A 21,709-nucleotide genomic window follows, 5' to 3' on the forward strand; every position below is an offset into this window, starting at 1 on the left:
GTAGCCTGTAAGTCTTTTTGACCAATGTTGTGAACAAACAAATAAAGTGTTTATTCCACCTCCAGCAACGTTTCGGCTGTTAGTTCAGCCTTTGTCAAGCAATGTGTGTCAGGTTTTTTACAGATTTATATAGTCGCAGTGCATCATACATAAAGGTAAACATTATATAACATACATGGTATATATAATATATCAATGATTCAATTTTTCACAATCCATTGATAATACATTCACATAACAACATGTGATGAGCATATATAGTTGTGATCAAGTGACCATTTATACAAAAAGTTATATCTTACTATTAATAAGTGTATCGTACACCTATGTGGTAGACTCCTCCTCGCTAAGAAACAAAACACATCCGACGCTAATCGCATCTCACAAACATCACTGCGCATGTCAGTAAAATGATCTACATAGCTTTTGCCATCAGTTCCATTCCCTTATCTAATTTGGCGTCTTCAGATGCGTAGATGAGGTTCACGTATGCGCAAGAAAATAGCTAGATGTTGATTTTTTTCATTAAACGACATTGAAGGAAATCCTTATCCAAGATGGAGTCATAGTTGGCTTTGCGCATGCGACGCAGTTTGGAGTGCTGCCGTGTTTCATTTTTCTGGATATCAAATCGACTGGTGTGAGTAGAAGGATAGCACCCGTAACACTTTGTTGCTGAGGACTGTGCTGAAGAATTTTCTTTTATATATATATATATATATATATATATATATATATACACATATATATTATTGTGGCAATGTTGTTGATGCAAATGTTATTTGTAACAAAAACATGCAATTAATTTATATAAAAAATAATTATTAATTATTATCTTAGTTCTTTAGTTCTCTGAATTAAGTGCTTATAGACTTATTAACCATATTAACATCAGAAAAAGTTTCTTATTCTAACTGGCAGAATGAGCTGTCAATAACATTTGCTTGCAAATCATTTTACAGATAAATAAATGTATAATATAGTTTATCTATGTAATGTGTGTAACTAATACAATCAGTTTTTTTCACCTTACTCTTCAGATCCGTCAGGTTCTCTTTATCCATAATGGAGATTAGACAATGATGTTGGTACTCAAGTCTTTGTCATAGTCACAGTCACCTTCAAGTGCTTCCCCCTCAGCAGGGTAAGCAGTGTCAGAGAGAGCTGAGACGTAAGTAGTAAGAAATGAAACAGCTCAAGCATCCTGCTCCTCAGGTTCAAGCATTAACTATAAAATGAATACAAAAGACTGAAGGCAAATACCTTTACTTTATGACAGTGAGATCATTTTTATCACACTCTATCTGGTAAAAAATGATCACACTTGATGTGCGTCTTATGCCAAAAATACCCTTCATTTAAATATTTACTTTTTCAAATAATAACAAAACTTTTTGAATAAAAACTATGAAAGATTGTGCTATTGCTGGTAATCATTGTCCCTGGTTTAGCCATTGCAATGGTTTTAAAAGGGTAAAAGGTCTTTACTTTTCAGAATTTGGCTTTTTCATCATCACTTATATTCTGTTATGAAAGCTCAATCACTTAGTGCTGAGCCACATGAAATGACGGATCAATTTATAGATGCTATTTCTTTCCCTTATTTCGCGAAGAAGTCTAACTGACAAGAAAAAGTGACAAAATATAATGAAAGGGGCCATAATGTGTCTGCTACTGCAATAGCGAGCTGTTTAATGACATCTTGACTTTCCAGTGCAATGTTACCTGTCTGAACATCTGAACAATTTTAACAATCAACCCTTTTGAGTCATGAACCAATTAAGAGTGTATAGGAATCAGGATCAGAAATCTTCCAAAAATATTTGTTATAGATCTATCAATAAATCTAACTTGAAGAAGTGGTATTTATCATAATTTTGCTTTTCTCTGCATCTTTCATGTTTGTTAGCATGTCTACTAAATTTGGCACCAAAAGTCCCAGCATCCCTAGCAGTACTGTTTTTCACTGCATCTCCTTTCTCGGTCTCTCCATCTGTTAGTTTTAACCTATTCTTCTACTGTGTATAAATTGCAGGCTACAGGTCATACCCGACAGTGGTCTTAACCAGTGCATTTTTTAAAGTGCATCTATAAGTGCACAAACTGAATTCATAGTATCATAGTAAATAAGGCTGGAAGGAGACGCAAGTCCATCAAGTCCAACCTTCAAGAATTAAATATATGTTTTATCCCCATAACCCGTGATATTTTTTCTCTCCAGAAAGTCATCCAGGCCTCTCTTGAACATGTACATAGAGTCCGCCATAACAACCTCCTGCGGCAGAGAGTTCCACAGTCTCACTGCTCTTACAGTAAAGAACCTTTGTCTATGGTGATGGTAAAATCGCCTCTCCTCTAGGCGTAGAGGATGCCCCCTTGTCCTGGTCACAGGCCTAGGTATAAAAAGATCTTTGGAGAGATCCTTGTACTGTCCGTTCAGGTATTTGTACATTGTAATGAGGTCTCCCCTCAGTCGTCTTTTTTCTAAACTGAATAATCCCAAATTTTGTAACCTGTCAGTGTATTCTAATCCCCCCATTCCCCTAATAATCCTGGTTGCTCTCCTCTGCACCCGTTCCAGCTCTATTATATCCTTTTTATACACTGGTGCCCAAAACTGTACACAATATTCCATGTGTGGTCTGACCAGGGATTTGTATAAGGGCAAAACTATGTCTTTATAATGAGAATCTATTCCTCTCTTGATACATCCCATTATTTTATTTGCTTTAGCAGCAGCCGCCTGGCTCTGGTCACTAAAATTAAGTTTACCATCCACCAATACGCCCAAGTCCTTTTCAGCTTCAGTTTTACTAAGTAATTGACCGTTTAGAACATAATTATACTTTTTGTTTCCATGGCCCAAGTGCATAACTTTACATTTATCTACATTAAACCTCATCAACCATTTCTCTGCCCATCCCTCAAGCTTCCACAAATCCCTCTGTAATGCTAAACTATCGACCTCAGTATTTATTACTTTACACAGCTTAGTATCATCTGCAAATATTGAAACTTGACTGTGTAAACCCACTACAAGGTCATTAATAAAAATATTAAAAAGAAGTGGCCCCAATACTGACCCCAGTGGCACTCCACTGGTAACATCAACCCAATCTGAGAATGTGCCATTAATGACCACCCTCTGTTTTCTATCACTAAGCCAATTACTTACCCAGATACACAGATTTTCTCCTATTCCCAGCAGTCTCATTTTATATACCAACCTTTTATGTGGCACGGTGTCAAATGCCTTTGAGAAGTCCAGATATACAACATCCACAGCGTCCCCCAGATCCAGTCTTGAACTTACCTCCTCGTAGAAACCAATCAGATTAGTCTGACAGGACCGATCTCTCATAAACCCATGCTGACGCTGGGTTATAAGGTTGTGCACAGTGAGATACTCCAGGATAGCATCTCTAATAAACCCCTCAAATATTTTCCCCACCACAGCAGTTAGACTTACGGGTCTGTAGTTTCCAGGATCGCTATTTGATCCTTTTTTGTATATTGGTACCACATTTGCTATGCGCCATTCCTGTGGAACATAACCAGTCCTCAGTGAATCTTCAAATATTAAAAATAACGGTCTGTCTATCACGGTACATAATTCATGCAGAACCCGGGGGTGTATGCCATCTGCCCCCCGGTGATTTATCTATCTTAGTGGTTGCGAGGCGGCGCCGTACCTCTTCCTGGGTTAAACTGTTGACATTATAAAAAGAATTAACATTATTCCTCATTGTGTCTTCCACCAGGGGATTTTCCTGGGTAAAGACAGTTGAGAAGGCGACATTCAGTAGATTGGCCCTTTCCTCATCTCCTTCCACCATGACCCCCATGTTATTTCTAAGGGGACCCACACTCTCTGTTTTTAGTTTCTTATCATTTATATACTTGAAAAATAATTTGGGATTATTTTTGCTCTCCCTGGCAATATTTCTCTCAGTCTCTATTTTTGCGGCCTTTATCTGCTTTTTACAGGATTTATTTTTCTCTCTATAATCCTGTAATGCCTCATCACTACCTTCACGTTTTAGCACCTTAAACGCTTTATCTTTCTCGCTTATTGCTTTCCTTACAAGACTAGTTAGCCACATAGGGTTTTTCTTGTTCCTTTTATGCTTTTTCCCATAAGGAATGTGTTTCTCACAGGACTTTTTCAGAATATATGAGAAAAAGTCCCATTTTTTGGGGGGGCTTTTGTCCTTGAGAGCATTATCCCAGTCTATGCCTTTAAGGTCTTCCCTTAGTTGATGAAAATTTGCCCTCCTTAGGTTTAGAGTGTTGGTTGCCCCTTCACTAACGCTCTTAGTAAAGCGTAATACAAAATCAATGATATTATGATCACTATTCCCCAGGTTCCCCCCAACCTGTAGTTTTGATATCCTATCAGGTCTGTTGGTAAGGATAAGGTCCAGCAGTGCCCCCCCTCTTGTTGGCTCCAGGACTAGTTGCGACAGGTAATTGTCTTTTGTTGTTGACAAGAACCTGCTACCTTTGAAGGACCTGCAGGTTTCTGCCCCCCATATCTGGGTAATTGAAGTCCCCCATGATAAGTACTTCACCATGCTTTGAAGCCGCATCCATTTCACTTATCAGCATTTCCTCTGCTGCCTCCATTATATTTGGAGCCTCATAACAAACCCCTAGTAATATTTTATTATTCTTTTTCCCTCCTCTTATCTCCACCCATAGGGACTCCACATTTGCGTTACTGATGTCATCTCGCAGGACGGGCTTGAGGCAAGAATTCACATATAAACAAACCCCTCCCCCTTTTTTATTTATACGATCCTTTCTAAAAAGACTATAACCATCTATAGTAACAGCCCAGTCATAGCTACTGTCCAGCCATGTCTCGCTGATACCCACTATATCATATTTCCGTTCCAACATCAAGAGTTCCAGTTCCTCCATTTTGTTTGTGAGGCTTCTGGCATTTGTGTACATACACTTTATATGGTTTTCCCTGTCCCTATTCCTTTTGTCCTTATTCCCCAATCTCATTCCAGCCCCCCTTCCTCCCCCATGGACTATGACTCTTCCCAGCTCTCTATGTACACCGTCTATTTGCCCTGTACAAGTGTAATTGCCCTCCCCCCAGGTCTCTAGTTTAAACACTCCTCCAACCTTCTAGCCATTTTTTCCCCTAAAACAGCGGCACCCTCCCCATTAAGGTGCAGCCCATTCCTACTGTAGAGTCTGTAGCCGACAGAAAAGTCAGCCCAGTTCTCCATGAACCCAAAACCCTCCTTCCTACACCAACTTTTGAGCCACTTATTTACCTCCTTGATCTCCCGCTGCCTTTCTGGTGTGGCACGTGGTACAGGCAGTATTTTGGAGAAAATTACCTTTGAGGTCCTTGCCCTGAGCTTATGGCCTAAATCTCTGAAATCATTTTTAAGGACCTTCCACCTACCTGTTACTTTGTCATTAGTGCCAATGTGGACCATGACCGCTGGTTCCTCACCAGCCCCTCCCAGTAATCCGTCAACCCGATCCGCAACATGCCGAACCCGAGCACCCGGCAAACAACACACTGTTCGGTATGCACGGTCTTTGTGACAGATTGCCCTGTGTGTTCCCCTAACAATGGAATCTCCCACTACCAGCACCTGTCTGACCTTGCCTGTGCTCCCATTACCCTTCTTACTGGAGCAGACATTCCCCTGGTTGCTAGCGGCCACGTCTTTCTGCAGCATTGCTACCCCAGAGCTGATATCCCCCTCATCCACCAGCCTGGCAAACTTATTGGGGTGCACCAGATCAGGACTAGACTCTCTACAACTCTTCCCTCTACCCCACCTTCTACATGTTACCCAACTAGCTGCCCCCTCACTCTGCACCTCCCCACAACCATCTCCCCCAGAGAGTTTGTGCTCCAGGAGCAGCAAACTTCGTTCCATATTATCAATTGCCCGCAGCCTTGAAACTTGCTCATTTAGATCCAGAATCTGGGCTTCCAGATGAGCAATTTTCACACACCCCACACAGCAGTATTCCCCCTCGAACGGCTGTTCAAGGAAAGCATACATGGCACAGGATGTACACCGTGTAGCAATGCCACTTATGGAGTCCATTATTCTAATGGGGATTACAATATAAATATGCACAGAAAGAAGAATTTACAGTCAAAGTAACACAAAACACAGAAGTTACCTGCTAAAGCCCCTCAAACTTAAGTCCCTTAAACCTAAGTCACACTTATGACACTGCACACACTTGGGATCAGTGCACACTCGCTGCCAAGCTCATACACTCGCTTTGCTAATGCTTTTTTTTTAAAGTTATCGGCCACAAAAATCTGCAGAGCTCACTGCACAAGATCTGGCTGCAAACCACCAAACAAACTGACCACAGAAGTATATAAAGGCTGCTAATTAGATAGCCACACCCCACTATTAATTAGGCAGCTCCTGTGACTATACTGTCTAGATAAGCAAGGTGGATGCCTCCCTATACCCCCCACACAATATACAGATTATGCAAGTAAAATACCTTTAGATCTACTTGGTTGCAATAAAAAACACACAATGAATATCAGGAAATAAAAATGTAGATGCACTTATCTATTTGTTGCAGGATCCAAAAAGTACTCCTTCCCAATTATACCATAATTGAACCATGAGGGAACAAAAGGGACACTTTCTGTAATTACTTTTCTAACTAAAATTACTACTCATCAATCTTACTCTTTCAAAATGTTAACTGAAAAGCAAAGTCATATCATTACTTCTGTCCTCCATTGCCTACCTACTCCAAATCGTGTGGACTTTGTATCTATGCCTAAAGAAGGGGTCTGTGTGCAACAAATATAATTTTTCTGGTTAGCCAACAAAGGTATCATTCCTTAAGCACTTTTGTAGTTTTTACATCAGAATTTTGATTTACGGTATGTATTAAAAGAATTGCACATATAAGTCCTCTGGGAGAAGTAAAACTAAATGCAAAAACACACCATTTTCTAATTTACTTAAACAATTGAATAAAATAAACACCATCTCTATCACTGCACTCAAAATTCAGGTAAAACAAACATGCAGCTATATATGTTTCAGTTTTTCTGTGCAACCTTTGTTTATAAAGGAAGTGGGTGGGGGATGTTAGTTAACCCCTTCTAGTAGTGAAAACATACAAGACATAGAGCAATATACAAATTGATGATTATAGTGTCTGGTGATACAAGGTGTAACAATTTGTATTCAAAAATGAATATATCATAATAGTATACAGGATACATTTATACATAACTAACCCTAATCATGCTATAACTTTAACCCTAATTTAGCCACCAGAAGATAATAACCTGCCAGAAGAGTTCGATATAAACAAACAAGCTGTATTTGGCATATATATATATATATATATATATATATATGACTGGCCATAGTAACCCCTTAGAGAGATCCGTATGGGTGGTCACTATCGGTCATTAGTGGCCCTACAAACACGTCATGGCCTGAAGACTATTCTGCCTTACAAAAGCTCAATGGCTCCTTCCCTTCCAGACCCTGCATGTATCCAGACAGCAGGTTACATCCACATATGGAGTATCTTCTAACTTGGACAATATATTCGTATATGCATTTTCTACTTTTATTCATTTTATATGGGTATATTTTTTTGGCTAAATGAACATACTAAGTATTAGTGAATTCCAAATCATTCCAAGTGATATGTGGTGGGTTTCTATTAACAGAACTTACAAAATCCCTATAAAAATGAAATGATCCTTAATATAATTGATTCTAAAATTTTCTTGAAAATTTGAGAGAATACTGTTCAATTTGTGATCTTTCTAGCGTCATAATAAAATAAACAAACACTTCTAAACTGATGCCAACACAAAGCCAAGATATGGTAAATGTTAGTTAGTAACTCATTTGGGTAATAAAATTATTAGTTTGAAAAGCAGAACATTTTGAAGTTTGAAAATGGCAAATTTTCCACAATACCACAAATTCACCAGTTTTTCATAAATCAATGCTAAATATATCAATCATAATTTCCAACTAAATTTGAAGTAAAAAATGTCTCAAACACTGAAGTTAAAGCATTCTTAAATTATAACTGGATAAAGTGACACATACTGGTTTTTAAAAATAAGCCTTGGTCATCAAGGTGCAAATTAGCTTGGTCACGAGTTGGTTAACTAGGGGAATGCGGTACAACATTTGGTTAGTTTCTTAATATTAAATCTCCACAGTGGTCTAACAAAGGTCATCGGAGTGTGCTGGTAAAAAGAGACTTGGACCTGTAAATAGAAAAGCTGCTCGAGTGACACAACACCTGTATTAGGTGTTATGCCTCATTGCCACTAGTCACCCGCATTGGTGTTACTATGCCACTTGTCCCTGGTGTTACTATGTCCCCTGATGGTCACCAGTCCCCAAATCTTTATATTTACATACATTAAAGAATAAATTAGGTAATTTAGTCACTTAAAGGGAACCTGTCACCAGGAGATCCATTTTTAGCACTCCCCCAGTCCCCATAGAGCATAGTACAAACACTGCCAAAGTGTTTTTTGTATTAAAAATTGGTTTTACAGAAAAAAAGATATGTTATATTGTACCTTTCATTAGCATCTGCTGTGACTAGGCAGTTGCCTTTTGGGAGGGTCTGGAAAGGAGCAGTCCCCCCCCCCACCCTTGGGGAACAGCTTGGCTTAGCGACGCCCCCTGCTCCTCTACAGCCAATCCCGAGTGTTGGAAGTTATTCATATATTTGAAAAGGTCACATGTTTCCCAAGGGTGGGGGGAGCTGCTCCTTTCCAGCCCCTCCCAATTGGCAACTGCCTAGTCACACAGCAGATGCTAATGAAAGGTACAATATAACATCTTTTTTTCTGTAAAACCAATTTTTAATACAAAAACACTTTGCCAGTGTATGTACTATGCTCTGTGGGGACTAGGGGAGTGCTAAAAATGGGTCTCCTGGTAACAGGTTCCCTTTAAAAAAGACAATAACTAAACGGGTGATTATTGAGACTTTAAAAACAAAACTTGAAGGTGTTTAACCTTGAAAGAAAGTTTTTAAATTTTAATAGGATTGGGATGAGATCTATAATCTGGAATTTAAGTTCCTGCTTTGTATGACCTATTTCTGTAAAATGTTTGGGTACGGAAAAATAATTTCATTTCATAGGGACTGTGCACCTTTACTTATTCAATCAGACATAACCTACAAGGGCATTGCTAAAGGTAGACAACAAATATAGAGTCACATGTAAAAATGGAATGTCTTACCCTTGTGCGTGAGGGCACATTCTTTACAACTGATACATGGAAAACATCCTGTCATAGGAGGGAGCAAATGTGTCTGGTGCATGTTTCCTAAGCTTGCTGGTTTATGGTACAAAACTATGGAGGGGATACAAATTCATTGGTATTGGAAAAACAACTTCCAAGTGACAAAAAACAGCTCTCCACTCAACCCCCTCCTCAGGACGGCATGAACAGACTTGACAATGAAAAACAAATGTCCAGCAACTTCCAATATGGATATATTTTTTTAAACTTCTTAAATACAGGCATCAAGAAATTCTTATGGCACAATTGGAAAAAAAAACTTGATGCATTTCAGCCCCTTTAGATCTTGAGAACCTTCTTTTCTTAGTAGAATACACAATATATCTCCTGGTTACAGAACTGGTTACTGTTTAACAGTAACATTATATACAAGGCTGGAAACAGTAGCTAGTCAATCAAGTCCAACCATTAAGAATTAAACAAATGTTTTTCCCCATAACCTGTGCTCTCCAGAAAAACATCCAGGTCTCTCTTGAGTCCGCCATAACAACCTCCTGCGGCAGAAAGTTGCATTGTCTCAATGCTTTATGGCGTAGAACCCCCTTTACTCTAGGTGTAAAGGATCCTCCCCTATTCCTGGCCACAAGCCTAGGTATAAAAAGATCTTTGGAAGGATCCTTGTACTGGCCGTTCAGGTATTTGTACATTGTAATTAGGTCTCCCCTCAGATGTCTTTTTTATAAACTGAATAACCCCAGATTTTGTAATCTGTCAACGTCTGAAGCGAAATTAAGCAATCGTGGCAGAAGATCCTTTGAGAGATAGGTAAAGAAGAATACCAAGATCACTATTACTGATCTCCAGAGTTGCATTAGGGAGATGGGAGAATGTTCCACCAAATCAACTATTACTCCCGCCCTCAATTATTCAGGGCTTTATGGCAGAGTGTGCCAGCCGAAAATATGCAAAACATATGCAAAATATTCAAACATATGAAAGCCTGGATACAGTTTGCAAAAAAACACATGAAGAACTCCCAGACTATGTGAAATAAGATTCTCTGGTCTGAGGAGAGGAAGATTGAACATTTTGGCTGCTCAGCACCTGCCAAATATAATTCTAACAGTGGAATATGGTGGTGGCAGGATCAAGCTATGGGATGTTTTTCAGCTACAGGGACAGGACCACTGGTTTCAATTAAAAGAAAGATCAATGCGAACAAGTACAGTAATATCCTGGATGAAAACCTATTCCAGAGTCCTCTGGACCTCAGACTGGGTCGAAGGTTCATCTTCCAAAAGGACAAAAAGACAGCTAAAATAATTTTAAAATTGTGGCTTTAGAACAACTCTGTGACCGTTCTTGTTTGACACAGCCACAGCCCTGACCTAAACCCGATTGAGTATCTGTGGAGTGACTTAAAAATGGCTGCCCACCAAGTTTACCATTAACATTAGGGAACTGGAGAGCATCTGCAAAGAAAAATTGCAAATATTCAAGGTCACCCAAAACTTGGATCATTCTGAAGAAGTACCTTTTGTACTAGCTCAAAAGGTGCTTCTTCTCAATACTGAGCAAAGGGTCTGAATATTTATGACCATGTGATATTTCAGTTTTTCTTGTTTAATAAATTAGCAACAATATCTACATTTCATCACTTTTACAGCTTTTTTTTTATTGTAGAGTATTATGAAAGGAAATCTGCAATCAAAACAGATGGTTATGTGAGCCCCCCCCCCCCATGCTGTAGATTTACAAGTTGTTCAAGTCTGTAACCTCCCCTTCCCACGGTGTGCTGAAACTTCCTCTGCTGTAGTGAGATCAGGAAGAAAGGAGGGATGTGCCGAGCAGAAAAAGAGGGGCAGGATGGGACAATTTAACAGCCTCTGACTTTACAGCGTGAAGGGGAAGGAGGCCATGATAACCATATAAGAAGATTACCACAGTAACTGTGCCTGGATTTAAAAGTAAGTGTCCTTTTCCTTTAAATTCCTTTAACCACTTCGCGACCGCCCACCGTGTATTCATGGCGGCGTTCGGGTCGCGCTGCATGGAGAGAGCTCACGGGCTGCATGGTAGCCGTCTCCATGGTAGCCTCGGGTCTTCCGAAGACCGAGGCTATTTCGTTTTAACCCCTTCATTACATTGTGCTGATAGCACATTGTAATGAATGAGGAGAAAAACCCCCATGTACTGCCATACTGTAGTATGGCAGTATATGATAGGATCGATCAGACAACCTAGGGTTAAAGTACCCTAGGGAGTCTGAAAAATAGTAAAAATAAAAATAAAAAAAAGTTTTAAAAAACAATTATAATAAAAAACCTAAAATTTCAAATCACCCCCCTTTCCCTAGAACTGACATAAATATAAATAAACAGTAAAAATCATAAACACATTAGGTATCGACGCATCTGAAAATGCCCGATCTATCAAAATATGATAACGTTTTTTCAATGCGTTTCACCCCGTAACGGAAAATAGCGCCCAAAGTCGAAAATGGCACTTTTTGCCATTTTGAAAAATATAAAAAAATCTATAAAAAGTGATCAAAAGGTCGTACAGTCCTAAAAATGATATCATTGAAAATATTATCAAATTTCGCAAAAAATTACACCACCCACAGCTCCGTACACCAAAGCATAAAAAAGTTATTAGCGCCAGAAGTTGGCAAAATCAAAAAAATAATTTTTGTACAGGTGGTTTTAATTTTTGAAAATTATAAAACCTATACAAATCTGGTATCCCCTTAATCGTACCGACCAAAAGAATAAAGTAGACATGTCATTTGGGGCGCTCAGTGAAAGACGTATTATCTAAGCCCACAAGAAAATGGCGCAAATGCGTTTTTTCACCATTTTCACTGCATTTGGAATTTTTTTCCCGGTTTCGAGTACATGGCATGGAATATTTAATACCATCACTATGAAGTGCAATTTGTTACGCAAAAAAACAAGCCATCGCACAGCTCTTTACGTGTAAAAATAAAAAAGATTTTTGAAGGTGGGGAGTGAAAAATGGACATGAAAAAACAGGAAAGGGCCCGCTCCTTAACCGGTTAATTACGAAGTGCAGGAGGTCCCCTACTTAAGAATCTACCCGACTTACAAATGACCCCTAGTTACAAACGGATCTCTGGATTTTGGTAATTTACTGTACTTTAGCCCTAGGCTACAATAAACAGCTGTAACAGTTATCCCAGGTGTCTGCAATTAAGCTTTATTGTTAATCCTGGTTCTGATGACAATCTAACATTTTTAAAATCCAATTGTCAAAGAGACAGAAAAATATTTGGCCAGGGTTACAATTCTAAAATATACAGATCCGACTTACATACAAATTCAACTTAAGAACAAGCCTGCAAAACCTATATTGTGAGTAACCCGGGACTGCCTGTAGAATCAGGAATATTATACTGATGATAGATGTAAAGGGAGCAATTAGGCAAATAACTAATGCCTCTAAATGAAACAATATAATGCAATACCAATCTTTATTAATACATACAAAATTGCTTTCTACGGTTATGCATTGTGTTACTTCAACTGTATTGAATTATATTGTGAATATATTGGTTCTTTATTACAGTATACCAAAAACTGTTGATAGCTACGGGAACCCCTTAGAAGGGTTGAGAAGTTTTTATAAATTTTAGCCTATATTTCATGAACTTATTATAATTGAATATATTTATATAAATTGTTTTTTATACAAATATTATAAGCTGTTATATCAACAACCAGGCTTACTATAACCATGTTTTTTAATGCTTCTGAAATAAAGATTTTTTTCAATTTAAAGAGTTTGCCCATGAAAGAAAAGTTCAGAAATATTAATAGTGATGTTTATACAATAAAGATCATTTTAACCTCTTTTCTTTACAATTTTACCTAGTTTTATTGTTATTTTAGCTCCTATAACTCTGTAATGTTCAGTGTAAAATTCCAGAGTGTGGGCGGGGACTCTCTAAGCAGACACTTCATGATCACTCTGTGTCTGTGATCGCTGTGTGCTGACAATGTGCTTAGATAAGCATTGTACAGGGTTTAACTACACTTTCATTTAGCTTCTGAACTGTCTACTAGTATCTGACACATAAAATGAAAGATAAGACAGATCAGAGTCATAAGACGGATATAAGACACAATTGGGGACATGTATCATAGTTTGGTCTCTGTGTTGTGAATTTTTGAGGCATTTAGCAGCTCTTTTTTGCGCCTTATGTATGATCATATATTTTTACTTGTGATTTATGTTCAGCTTTTCCTATCCTGGCAGGTGCAAATTTTGGCTTCTATTTGAGACTTTTTGTTGCAAATGTCTCAAATCCACATGGACATAAGTCAAGTGAGGTGGTTATATACAGGAGTGGACAAAATTTGGGATTTTGGGATTTGAAGCTGTGTCCTGCATTTTTAAACACTCTAGTCACACTCCAGGGAGATGACCACATATGAGGCTGCGGTCGTAAGTGGTGTCAAGGGTGCAGTCGTATGTTGTGTTTTGATTGAGTTTTGAAACCTATCACAAAAGCTGAGGAGAGGTGATTTGCCTAATTACATTAATGTTAACATTTGCAAAACGCATAGTAAATGTGATGTTAACACATGCATTAACATTGCGTTTATATTGCATTTTGTAAATGCAAATGTTAACAGTAATGTAATTAGGCAAATCACCTCTCCTCAGCTGTTGTAAAAGGTTTCAAAATGCAATTAAAACGCTACATGTGACCTCAGTCTTAGAAGTAAACAATAAATAAAAAAATCAGAATTTTCACAAAACTGGTTACTGTGCAAAGTTTTAAACATTTAAAGCATGTGAAATAATTCCAATTTACATGTTAAAATAGGGTCCATGAAGAAAATCCTTCCTTTGAACCTGCCCTGGACCAGGTAAAGATTTGTGCCTTAAATGTCGTAAAAATAAGCAAAAACCGTGATACATAAGTGAAAAGTCGCAGAGAACATCCGGGAAACTAAGACACATAAGGCACACTGCACAAGGTGGAGAACAAGGCGTACTTTAAAAGCGACAAGTGACAAGTCGCAAAAAAAGTCTCAAATATGACAAAAGAATGAGACAGTTTGACTAGCAGAAATAATGATACATGTCCCCCAATGAAACACTCTAACACACATAGTTAGCTCTGCTATACCTCCCTCCCCATCGATAAAAACGTTATCTTGTCTGTACTTTGTAGAATAATTCGCTGCATTCTGTTTGCCAGCAGTAAATACCTGTGTCTGTAGTGTATGTGAGCTGATCTTGTAATGCAGAGGGAGGGGCAGGAGGCAAAAAGCACTGTATCGTGCAGACAAGAGAAGCTATTCATGAAAAGAATCTGATAATTGTCAGAAGATTTACGGTCAGATCTCGGGACATCCAAAATTGTAAACACCACGACTGACTGAGACAGGTTAGAATTATATCTGTGAAATTCTGTATTTTTTTTTTTAAAAAGGCGCCATCTTCGATGGGATTGTTCCTCCCACGAACGTCATCAGGGGGCAGTGATTGGTTGCTATGACAGCCTCGAGTTTTTGTTAGACCCGAGGCTGTCTGGTTTCTGTAGGGTTTGTTACAATGAGTCAGTGGCTCATTGTAATGAATACTGTGCAATAATGCCATATACTGCAATACAGTAGTATTGCAGTATATGATAGGAACGATCAGACCATCTAGGGATAATGTACCCTAGAGCAGTGGTGGCGAACCTATGGCACGGGTGCCAGAGGTGGCACTCAGAGCCATTTCTGTGGGCACTCAGGTTGTCAACCCAGGACAGAGCTCACCAGACAGAAACAAATCCGCCATATCTTGCTGCAGTCCCAGGCAACTTAAGAGATGCTGCTCTCAGCGCTATTTTAAAGTGACACTTCATTGGCTGTTTGGAACTGTGAGAAGGTGTGGAAAGGGCTGCATTATCTTTGGAGGTCTTCCTGCTGGATTCACCATTCTTCCTGTACAGAGAGACCCTGTAGAGAAGCTACAATGTTGGTCTGAATTTGCCCTCCTTCTTTCAACTGTAATAGTGGCCCCAGGAATTAATACGATTAAAAGATGTGGAAGAACAGGTAGCAATAAATTACTGATTAAAATGCAATGTTGGCACTTCACGGTAAAAAAAGTGGATTTTTGTTGTAGCTTGGGCACTCGGTCTCTAAAAGGTTCGCCATCACTGCCCTAGAGGGTCTGAAAAGTAGTTAAAAAAAGTTTCAAAAAAATTTAAAAAATAATTTAAAAAAAGTAAAAAACCTAAAAGTTCAAATCACCACCCTTTCCCTAGAACTGATATAATATGTAATAAACAGTAAAAATCACAGACACAATAGGTATCACCAAATCCCAAAATGCCCGATCTATCAAAATATAAAAATAGTTATTGTCGGCGGTGAACCACATAAGGAAAATAGCGCCAAAATGTCAGAAATGTGACTTTTACACCATTTTACATCACATAAAAAATGGAATAAAAAGGGACCAAAAGGTTGCACAGACCTCAAATAGTAGCAATTAAAACTTCGGCTCATTTTGCAAAAAATGACACCTCACACAGCTCCGTACACCAAAGTATGAAAAAGTTATTAGCATCAAAAGATGGCGAAAGATTTTTTTCTTTTTTGTACACATTTGTTGAATTTTTTAAAAAATTATTAAAACACAATAAAACCTGTATAAATTTGGTATCACCGCGATCATACTGAAAAAAAAATAAGCAGAGGTTTTATTTGGAGCGCACATTGAATGTCGTAAAAACTGAGCTCACAAGAACGTGACGCAAACATGTTTTATTTTCAAATTTTTTCCACATTTGGAATTTTTTTCCAGCTTCTCAGGACACGGCATGGAATAATAAATAATATGACGGAGAAGAAAAATTTTTATGCACAAAATAAGCCCTGACACAGATCTGTACACAAAAAAATTTAAATGTTATAGATTTTACAGTGCAACAAATAACATAACTAAAGATGGTAACTAAAGAGAAAATTCGTTTCGACCCGAATCGAGTCGATTGCCCTTACCAACATATGACATAACAGTAAGTCACATGCCTGGTAGAGGTGGGATTGAGCCCTCTCCATAGTCGGTAAATAAAAATAAAAATATAAAAATTTTTTTAAAAAGAATTAAAATAAAAACACCTAAAAATTCTAATCATTTCCCTTTCCCTAGAACTGATATAAAAAGAAATAAACAATAAAAATCAAAAACACATTAGTTATCGCCAGGTCCGAAAATGGCCTATCTAAAAATCTATCAAAATATAATAACGGTTTTTCACTACGTTTTACCAAGTAACTGAAATTAGTGCCCAAACTTTTTTGCCATTTTGAAAAATATAAAAATTCTCAATAAAAAGTGATTAAAAGGTTGTACAGTATTTAAAATGATAGCAATAAAAACAACATCAAACTTCGCAAAAAATGACCCACCCACTGCTCCGTCAACCAAGGAACACCACCACCATACAGTGAGAAACAATACCTCCATACAGTGAAGAATACAGCCATACAGTGAGGAACACTACCTCCACACAGTGAGGGACACTACCGCCACACAGTGAGGGACACTACCGCCACACAGTAAGGAATACTACCCCCCATACAGTGAGAAACACTACCGCCATAAAGTGAGGAACACTATCTCCATACAGTGAAGAATACTGACATACAGTGAGAAACACTACCGCCATACAGTGAAGAATACAGCCATACAGTGAGGAACACTACCGCTATACAGTGAGGAACAGTATCTCTGCAATACAGTGAGGAAGACTACCGCCATACAGTGAGGAACACTACCGCCATACAGAGAAGAACACTACCTCCATACAGTGAGGAACACTACCGCCATACAGTACGGAACACTACCCACATACAGTGAAGAACACTACAGCTAATAATTTGTCAATTTTTCGCCATTTTGAAAAATATAAGAAAATTCATTAAAAAGTGATTAAAAGTTTGAACAGTTTGTACAAAATGATAGCAATAAAAACATCATCAAAAGTCACAAAAAATTACACCACTCACAGCTCCATACACCAAGGAACACTACCGCCATACAATGAGGAACACTACAGTGATGGACACTACCGCCATACAGTGAAGAATACAGCCATACAGTGAGGAACACTACTGCCATATAATGAAGAATACACCCATACAGTGAGGAACACTAGCGCCATACAGTGAAGAATACAGCCATACAGTGAGGAACACTACTGCCATATAATGAAGAATACACCCATACAGTGAGGATCACTAGCGCCATACAGTGAGGAACACTACCTCCATACAGTGAAGAATACAGACATACAGTGAGGAACACTACCGCCATATAATGAAGAATACACCCATACAGTGAGGAACACTAGCGCCATACAGTGAGGAACACTAGTGCCATACAGTGAGAAACACTACCTCCATACAGTGAAGAATACAGCCATTCAGTTAGGAACACTACAGCTATACAGTGAGGAACAATACCTCCATACACTGAAGAATACAACCATAAATTCAGGAACACTACAGCCATTCAGTGCGGAACACTTCAGCCATACAGTGAGGAACAGTACCGCCATACAGTAAGGAACACTTCCGCCATACAGTAAGGAACACTTCCGCCATACAGTGAGAAACACTACCGCCATACAGTGAGGGACACTTAAGCCATACAATGAGGAACACTACCGCCATACAGTGAGGAACACTACCGCCATACAGTGAGGAACACTACCGCCATACAGTGAGAAACACTACCGCCATACAGTGAGAAACACTACCACTATACAGTGAAGAACACTACTTCCATTCAGTGAAAAATACAACCATACAGTAAGGAACACTAGCGCCATACAGTGAGGAACGCTACCTCCATACAGTGAGGAACACTACCTCAATACATTATGGAACACTACCTCCATACAGCGAGGAACACTACCCCCATACAGTGAGGAACACTACCGCCATACAGTTAAAGACACTACCTCCATACAGTAAAGAATATATCCATACAGTGAGGAACACTACCCCCATAGAGTGAAAAACACAGCCATGCAGTGAGGAATACTACCGCCATACAGTAAGAAACACTACCTCCATACAGTGAAGAATACAGCCATTCAGTTAGGAACACTACAGCTATACAGTGAGGAACACTACCTCCATACACTGAAGAATACACTCATACAGTGAGGAACACTACAGCCATTCAGTGAGGAACACTTCAGCCATACAGTGAGGAACACTACAGCCATACAGTGAGGAACACTACCGGAATACAGTAAGGAACACTTCCGCCAAAAGTGAGGAACACTTCAGCCATTCAGTGAGGAACACTTCCGCCAAAAAGTGAGGAACACTTCAGCCATACAGTGAGGAACACTTCCGCCATACATTGAAGAATACAGCCATACAGTGAGGTACATTATCACCATACAGTGAAGAACACAGCCATACAGTGAGGTACATTATCACCATACAGTGAAGAATATTACCATCATAGAGTAAGGAACACTACCTCCATACAGTGAAGAATACTACCGCCATACATTGAGCAACACTACCGCCACACAGTGAGGAATACAGCCATGCAGTAAGTACCACTACCCCCATACAGTGAGGAACACTACCGCCATACAGTGAGGAAAACTACCGCAATACAGAGAAGAATACAGCCATACAGTCAGGAACAATGCCTCCATACAGTGAGGAACAATGTCTCCATACAGTGAAGAATACAGCCATATAGTGAGGAACACTACCCCCATACAGTGAGGAACACTATCCCCATACAGTGAGGAGTGCTACCACCATACAGTGAGGAACACTACTGCCATACAGTGAACACTACCTCCTTACACTGAAGAATACAGCCATACGCTGAGGAACACTATCTCCATACAGTGAATAATGCAACCATACAGTGAGGAACACTACCGACATACAGAGAGGAACACTACTGCCATACAGTGAGGAACACTACCGCCATACAGTGAGGAACACTACCTCCTTACAGTGAAGAATACAGCCATAGAGGAACATTATCGCCATACAGTGAAGAATACAGCCATACAGTGAAGAACACTACCTCCATACAGTGAAGAACACAACCACCATACAGAGAAGTATACAGCCATATAGTAAGGAACACTACCACCGCACAGTGAAGAATACAGCCATACAGTGAGAAACACTACCGCCATATAGTGAAGAACACTAGCTCCATACAGTGAGGAACACTACCGCCATACAGTAAGGAACACTACCCCCATACAGTGAGGAACACTACAGCCAATAATTTGCCAACTTTTTGCCATTTTGAAAAATATAAAAAAAATTCAATAAAATTAAAAGTTTGTACAGTTTGTACAAAATGATAGCAATAAAAACGTCATCAAAAGTCACAAAAAATGACACAACTCACAGCTCCGTACACCAAGGAACACTACCGCCATACAATGAGGAACACTACAGTGAGGGACACTACCGCCATACAATGAGGAACACTACCTCCATACAGTGAAGAATACAGCTATACAGTTAGGAACACTACCGCCATATAGTGAAGAATACATCCATACAGTGAGGAACACTAGCATCATACAGTGAGGAACACTATCTCCATACAGTGAAGAATACAGCCATACAGTGAGGAACACTACTGCCATACAGTGAGGAACACTACCTCCATACAGTGAAGAATATAGCCATACAGTGAGGAACACTACCTCCATAGAGTGAAAAACACAGCCATACCGTGAGGAATACTACCGTCATACAGTGAGAAACACTACCTCCATATAGTGAAGAATACAGCTATTCAGTTAAGAACACTACAGCTATACAATGAGGAACACTACCTCCATACTCTGAAATATACAGCCATACAGTGAGGAACACTACCACCATACAGTAAGGAACACTTCCGCCAAAACGCTAGGAACACTTCCGCCAAAAAGTGAGGAACACTTCAGCTATACAGTGAGGAACAATACCGCCAAACAGTGAGAAACACTTCCACCAAAAAGAGGGAAACACTTCCGCCATACAGTGAGGAACACTACTGCCATGCGGTGAGAAACACTATCGCCATACAGTGAGAAATACTACCGGAGTACAGTGAGGAATACTACCACTATGCAGTGAAGAAAACAGCCATACAGTGAGGAACACTACCGCCATGTTCCTTTCTACTTCCCAGAGTTCTCTGCCCCATGTAACACGTTGTGCTCATGGCCATTTTGCTAAACAGTGAGTATTACTACCCCCATACAGTGAGGAACACTACCATGGGGCCACTACCCAAGGGGCCACAGTAACCTGGTGTTGGCCCAGGATTAAAACCGTCACTTTTAGCTTGATCTCTGCCAGAGAGAGAGATCAGGAAGTAAATATAAGCTAAACATACTCAGCTCATCCTAACCCTAACGCTGATACCCAGAGCATGAGGACATAATGTCCGGCACTCTTGGCTGTTTATTATTCTTGATCCGGCATGTTGCCATCTCCCTCTCCAACATAGGATAGTGGCAAGAGGCGTGAATAAATGGCAGCCCGACATAGAGTCCCCGCACTCTGGGCTTTTTATAAATACTGTCTATAAGTGTTTTTTTCAGGCTATCCTGACGTATCAAGATTAAAGAAAACCAGTGGGATCGGGATGAAGAGGACTATAGGTGAGTATGTTTCGTTTAATTTTACTGTACTGTATTGGAAGATTTACATTAATGAAGTACATTTGAAAAATGCTCACAACACTTCCCCCCCTCCACACACAATATCAAAAATCATCTGAAATGACGGTTTCTCCTCTGAACACTCTAAGCACAACAACTAGGCACCTGCAAAGTTAACATGAACTGCAGTGGATGAGACACCAAAAAGACTTTAGACACCTGAGGCTCCCTCTGCTTCTTCAGTTGGCTTGGCCTGTACCACGACCTTCCGAGTGACCAGGCCCCCCCTGTCTACACAAAAAAGAAGAATGTATGGAGGTGATACCACCATCAGCAACACCACCAGTGTCACCATCACCAAGACTGTCCACACCAACCGTTCTTTCAATCCCTCAAATAATGGAAAGAAAGGGCTCTTAGGGTCATCTCATTTCAAGCTCTTGTCCTGAATAAGAGCATTTCCAAATTGCTGGCATTTGAAAAGCTCCCATTTAGGCTTGTGGAGAAAAACAGCTATAAAGGTCTGATGGTGGTGGCTGTCGCACAGTATGAAGTTTCCAGCCGCCACTACTTTTCCCAGCAGGCCATGCTCACCCTTCCCAAACAGAGTTTGGACAAAATCAGGTGTGTATTGTACAATGCTATTAGTCCAAGGTGCACCTCACAACTAACACATGGACGAGTAAGCATGGGCAGGTACATTACATCTCCTTAACTACTCCCCCAGGATTTCCGGACATCACACATTGCCTCCAGTTGCCTCCCT

This window comes from Engystomops pustulosus, chromosome 4 (genome assembly GCF_040894005.1).
Source record: "Engystomops pustulosus chromosome 4, aEngPut4.maternal, whole genome shotgun sequence".
In the NCBI taxonomy this organism is placed as follows: Eukaryota; Metazoa; Chordata; class Amphibia; order Anura; family Leptodactylidae; genus Engystomops; species Engystomops pustulosus.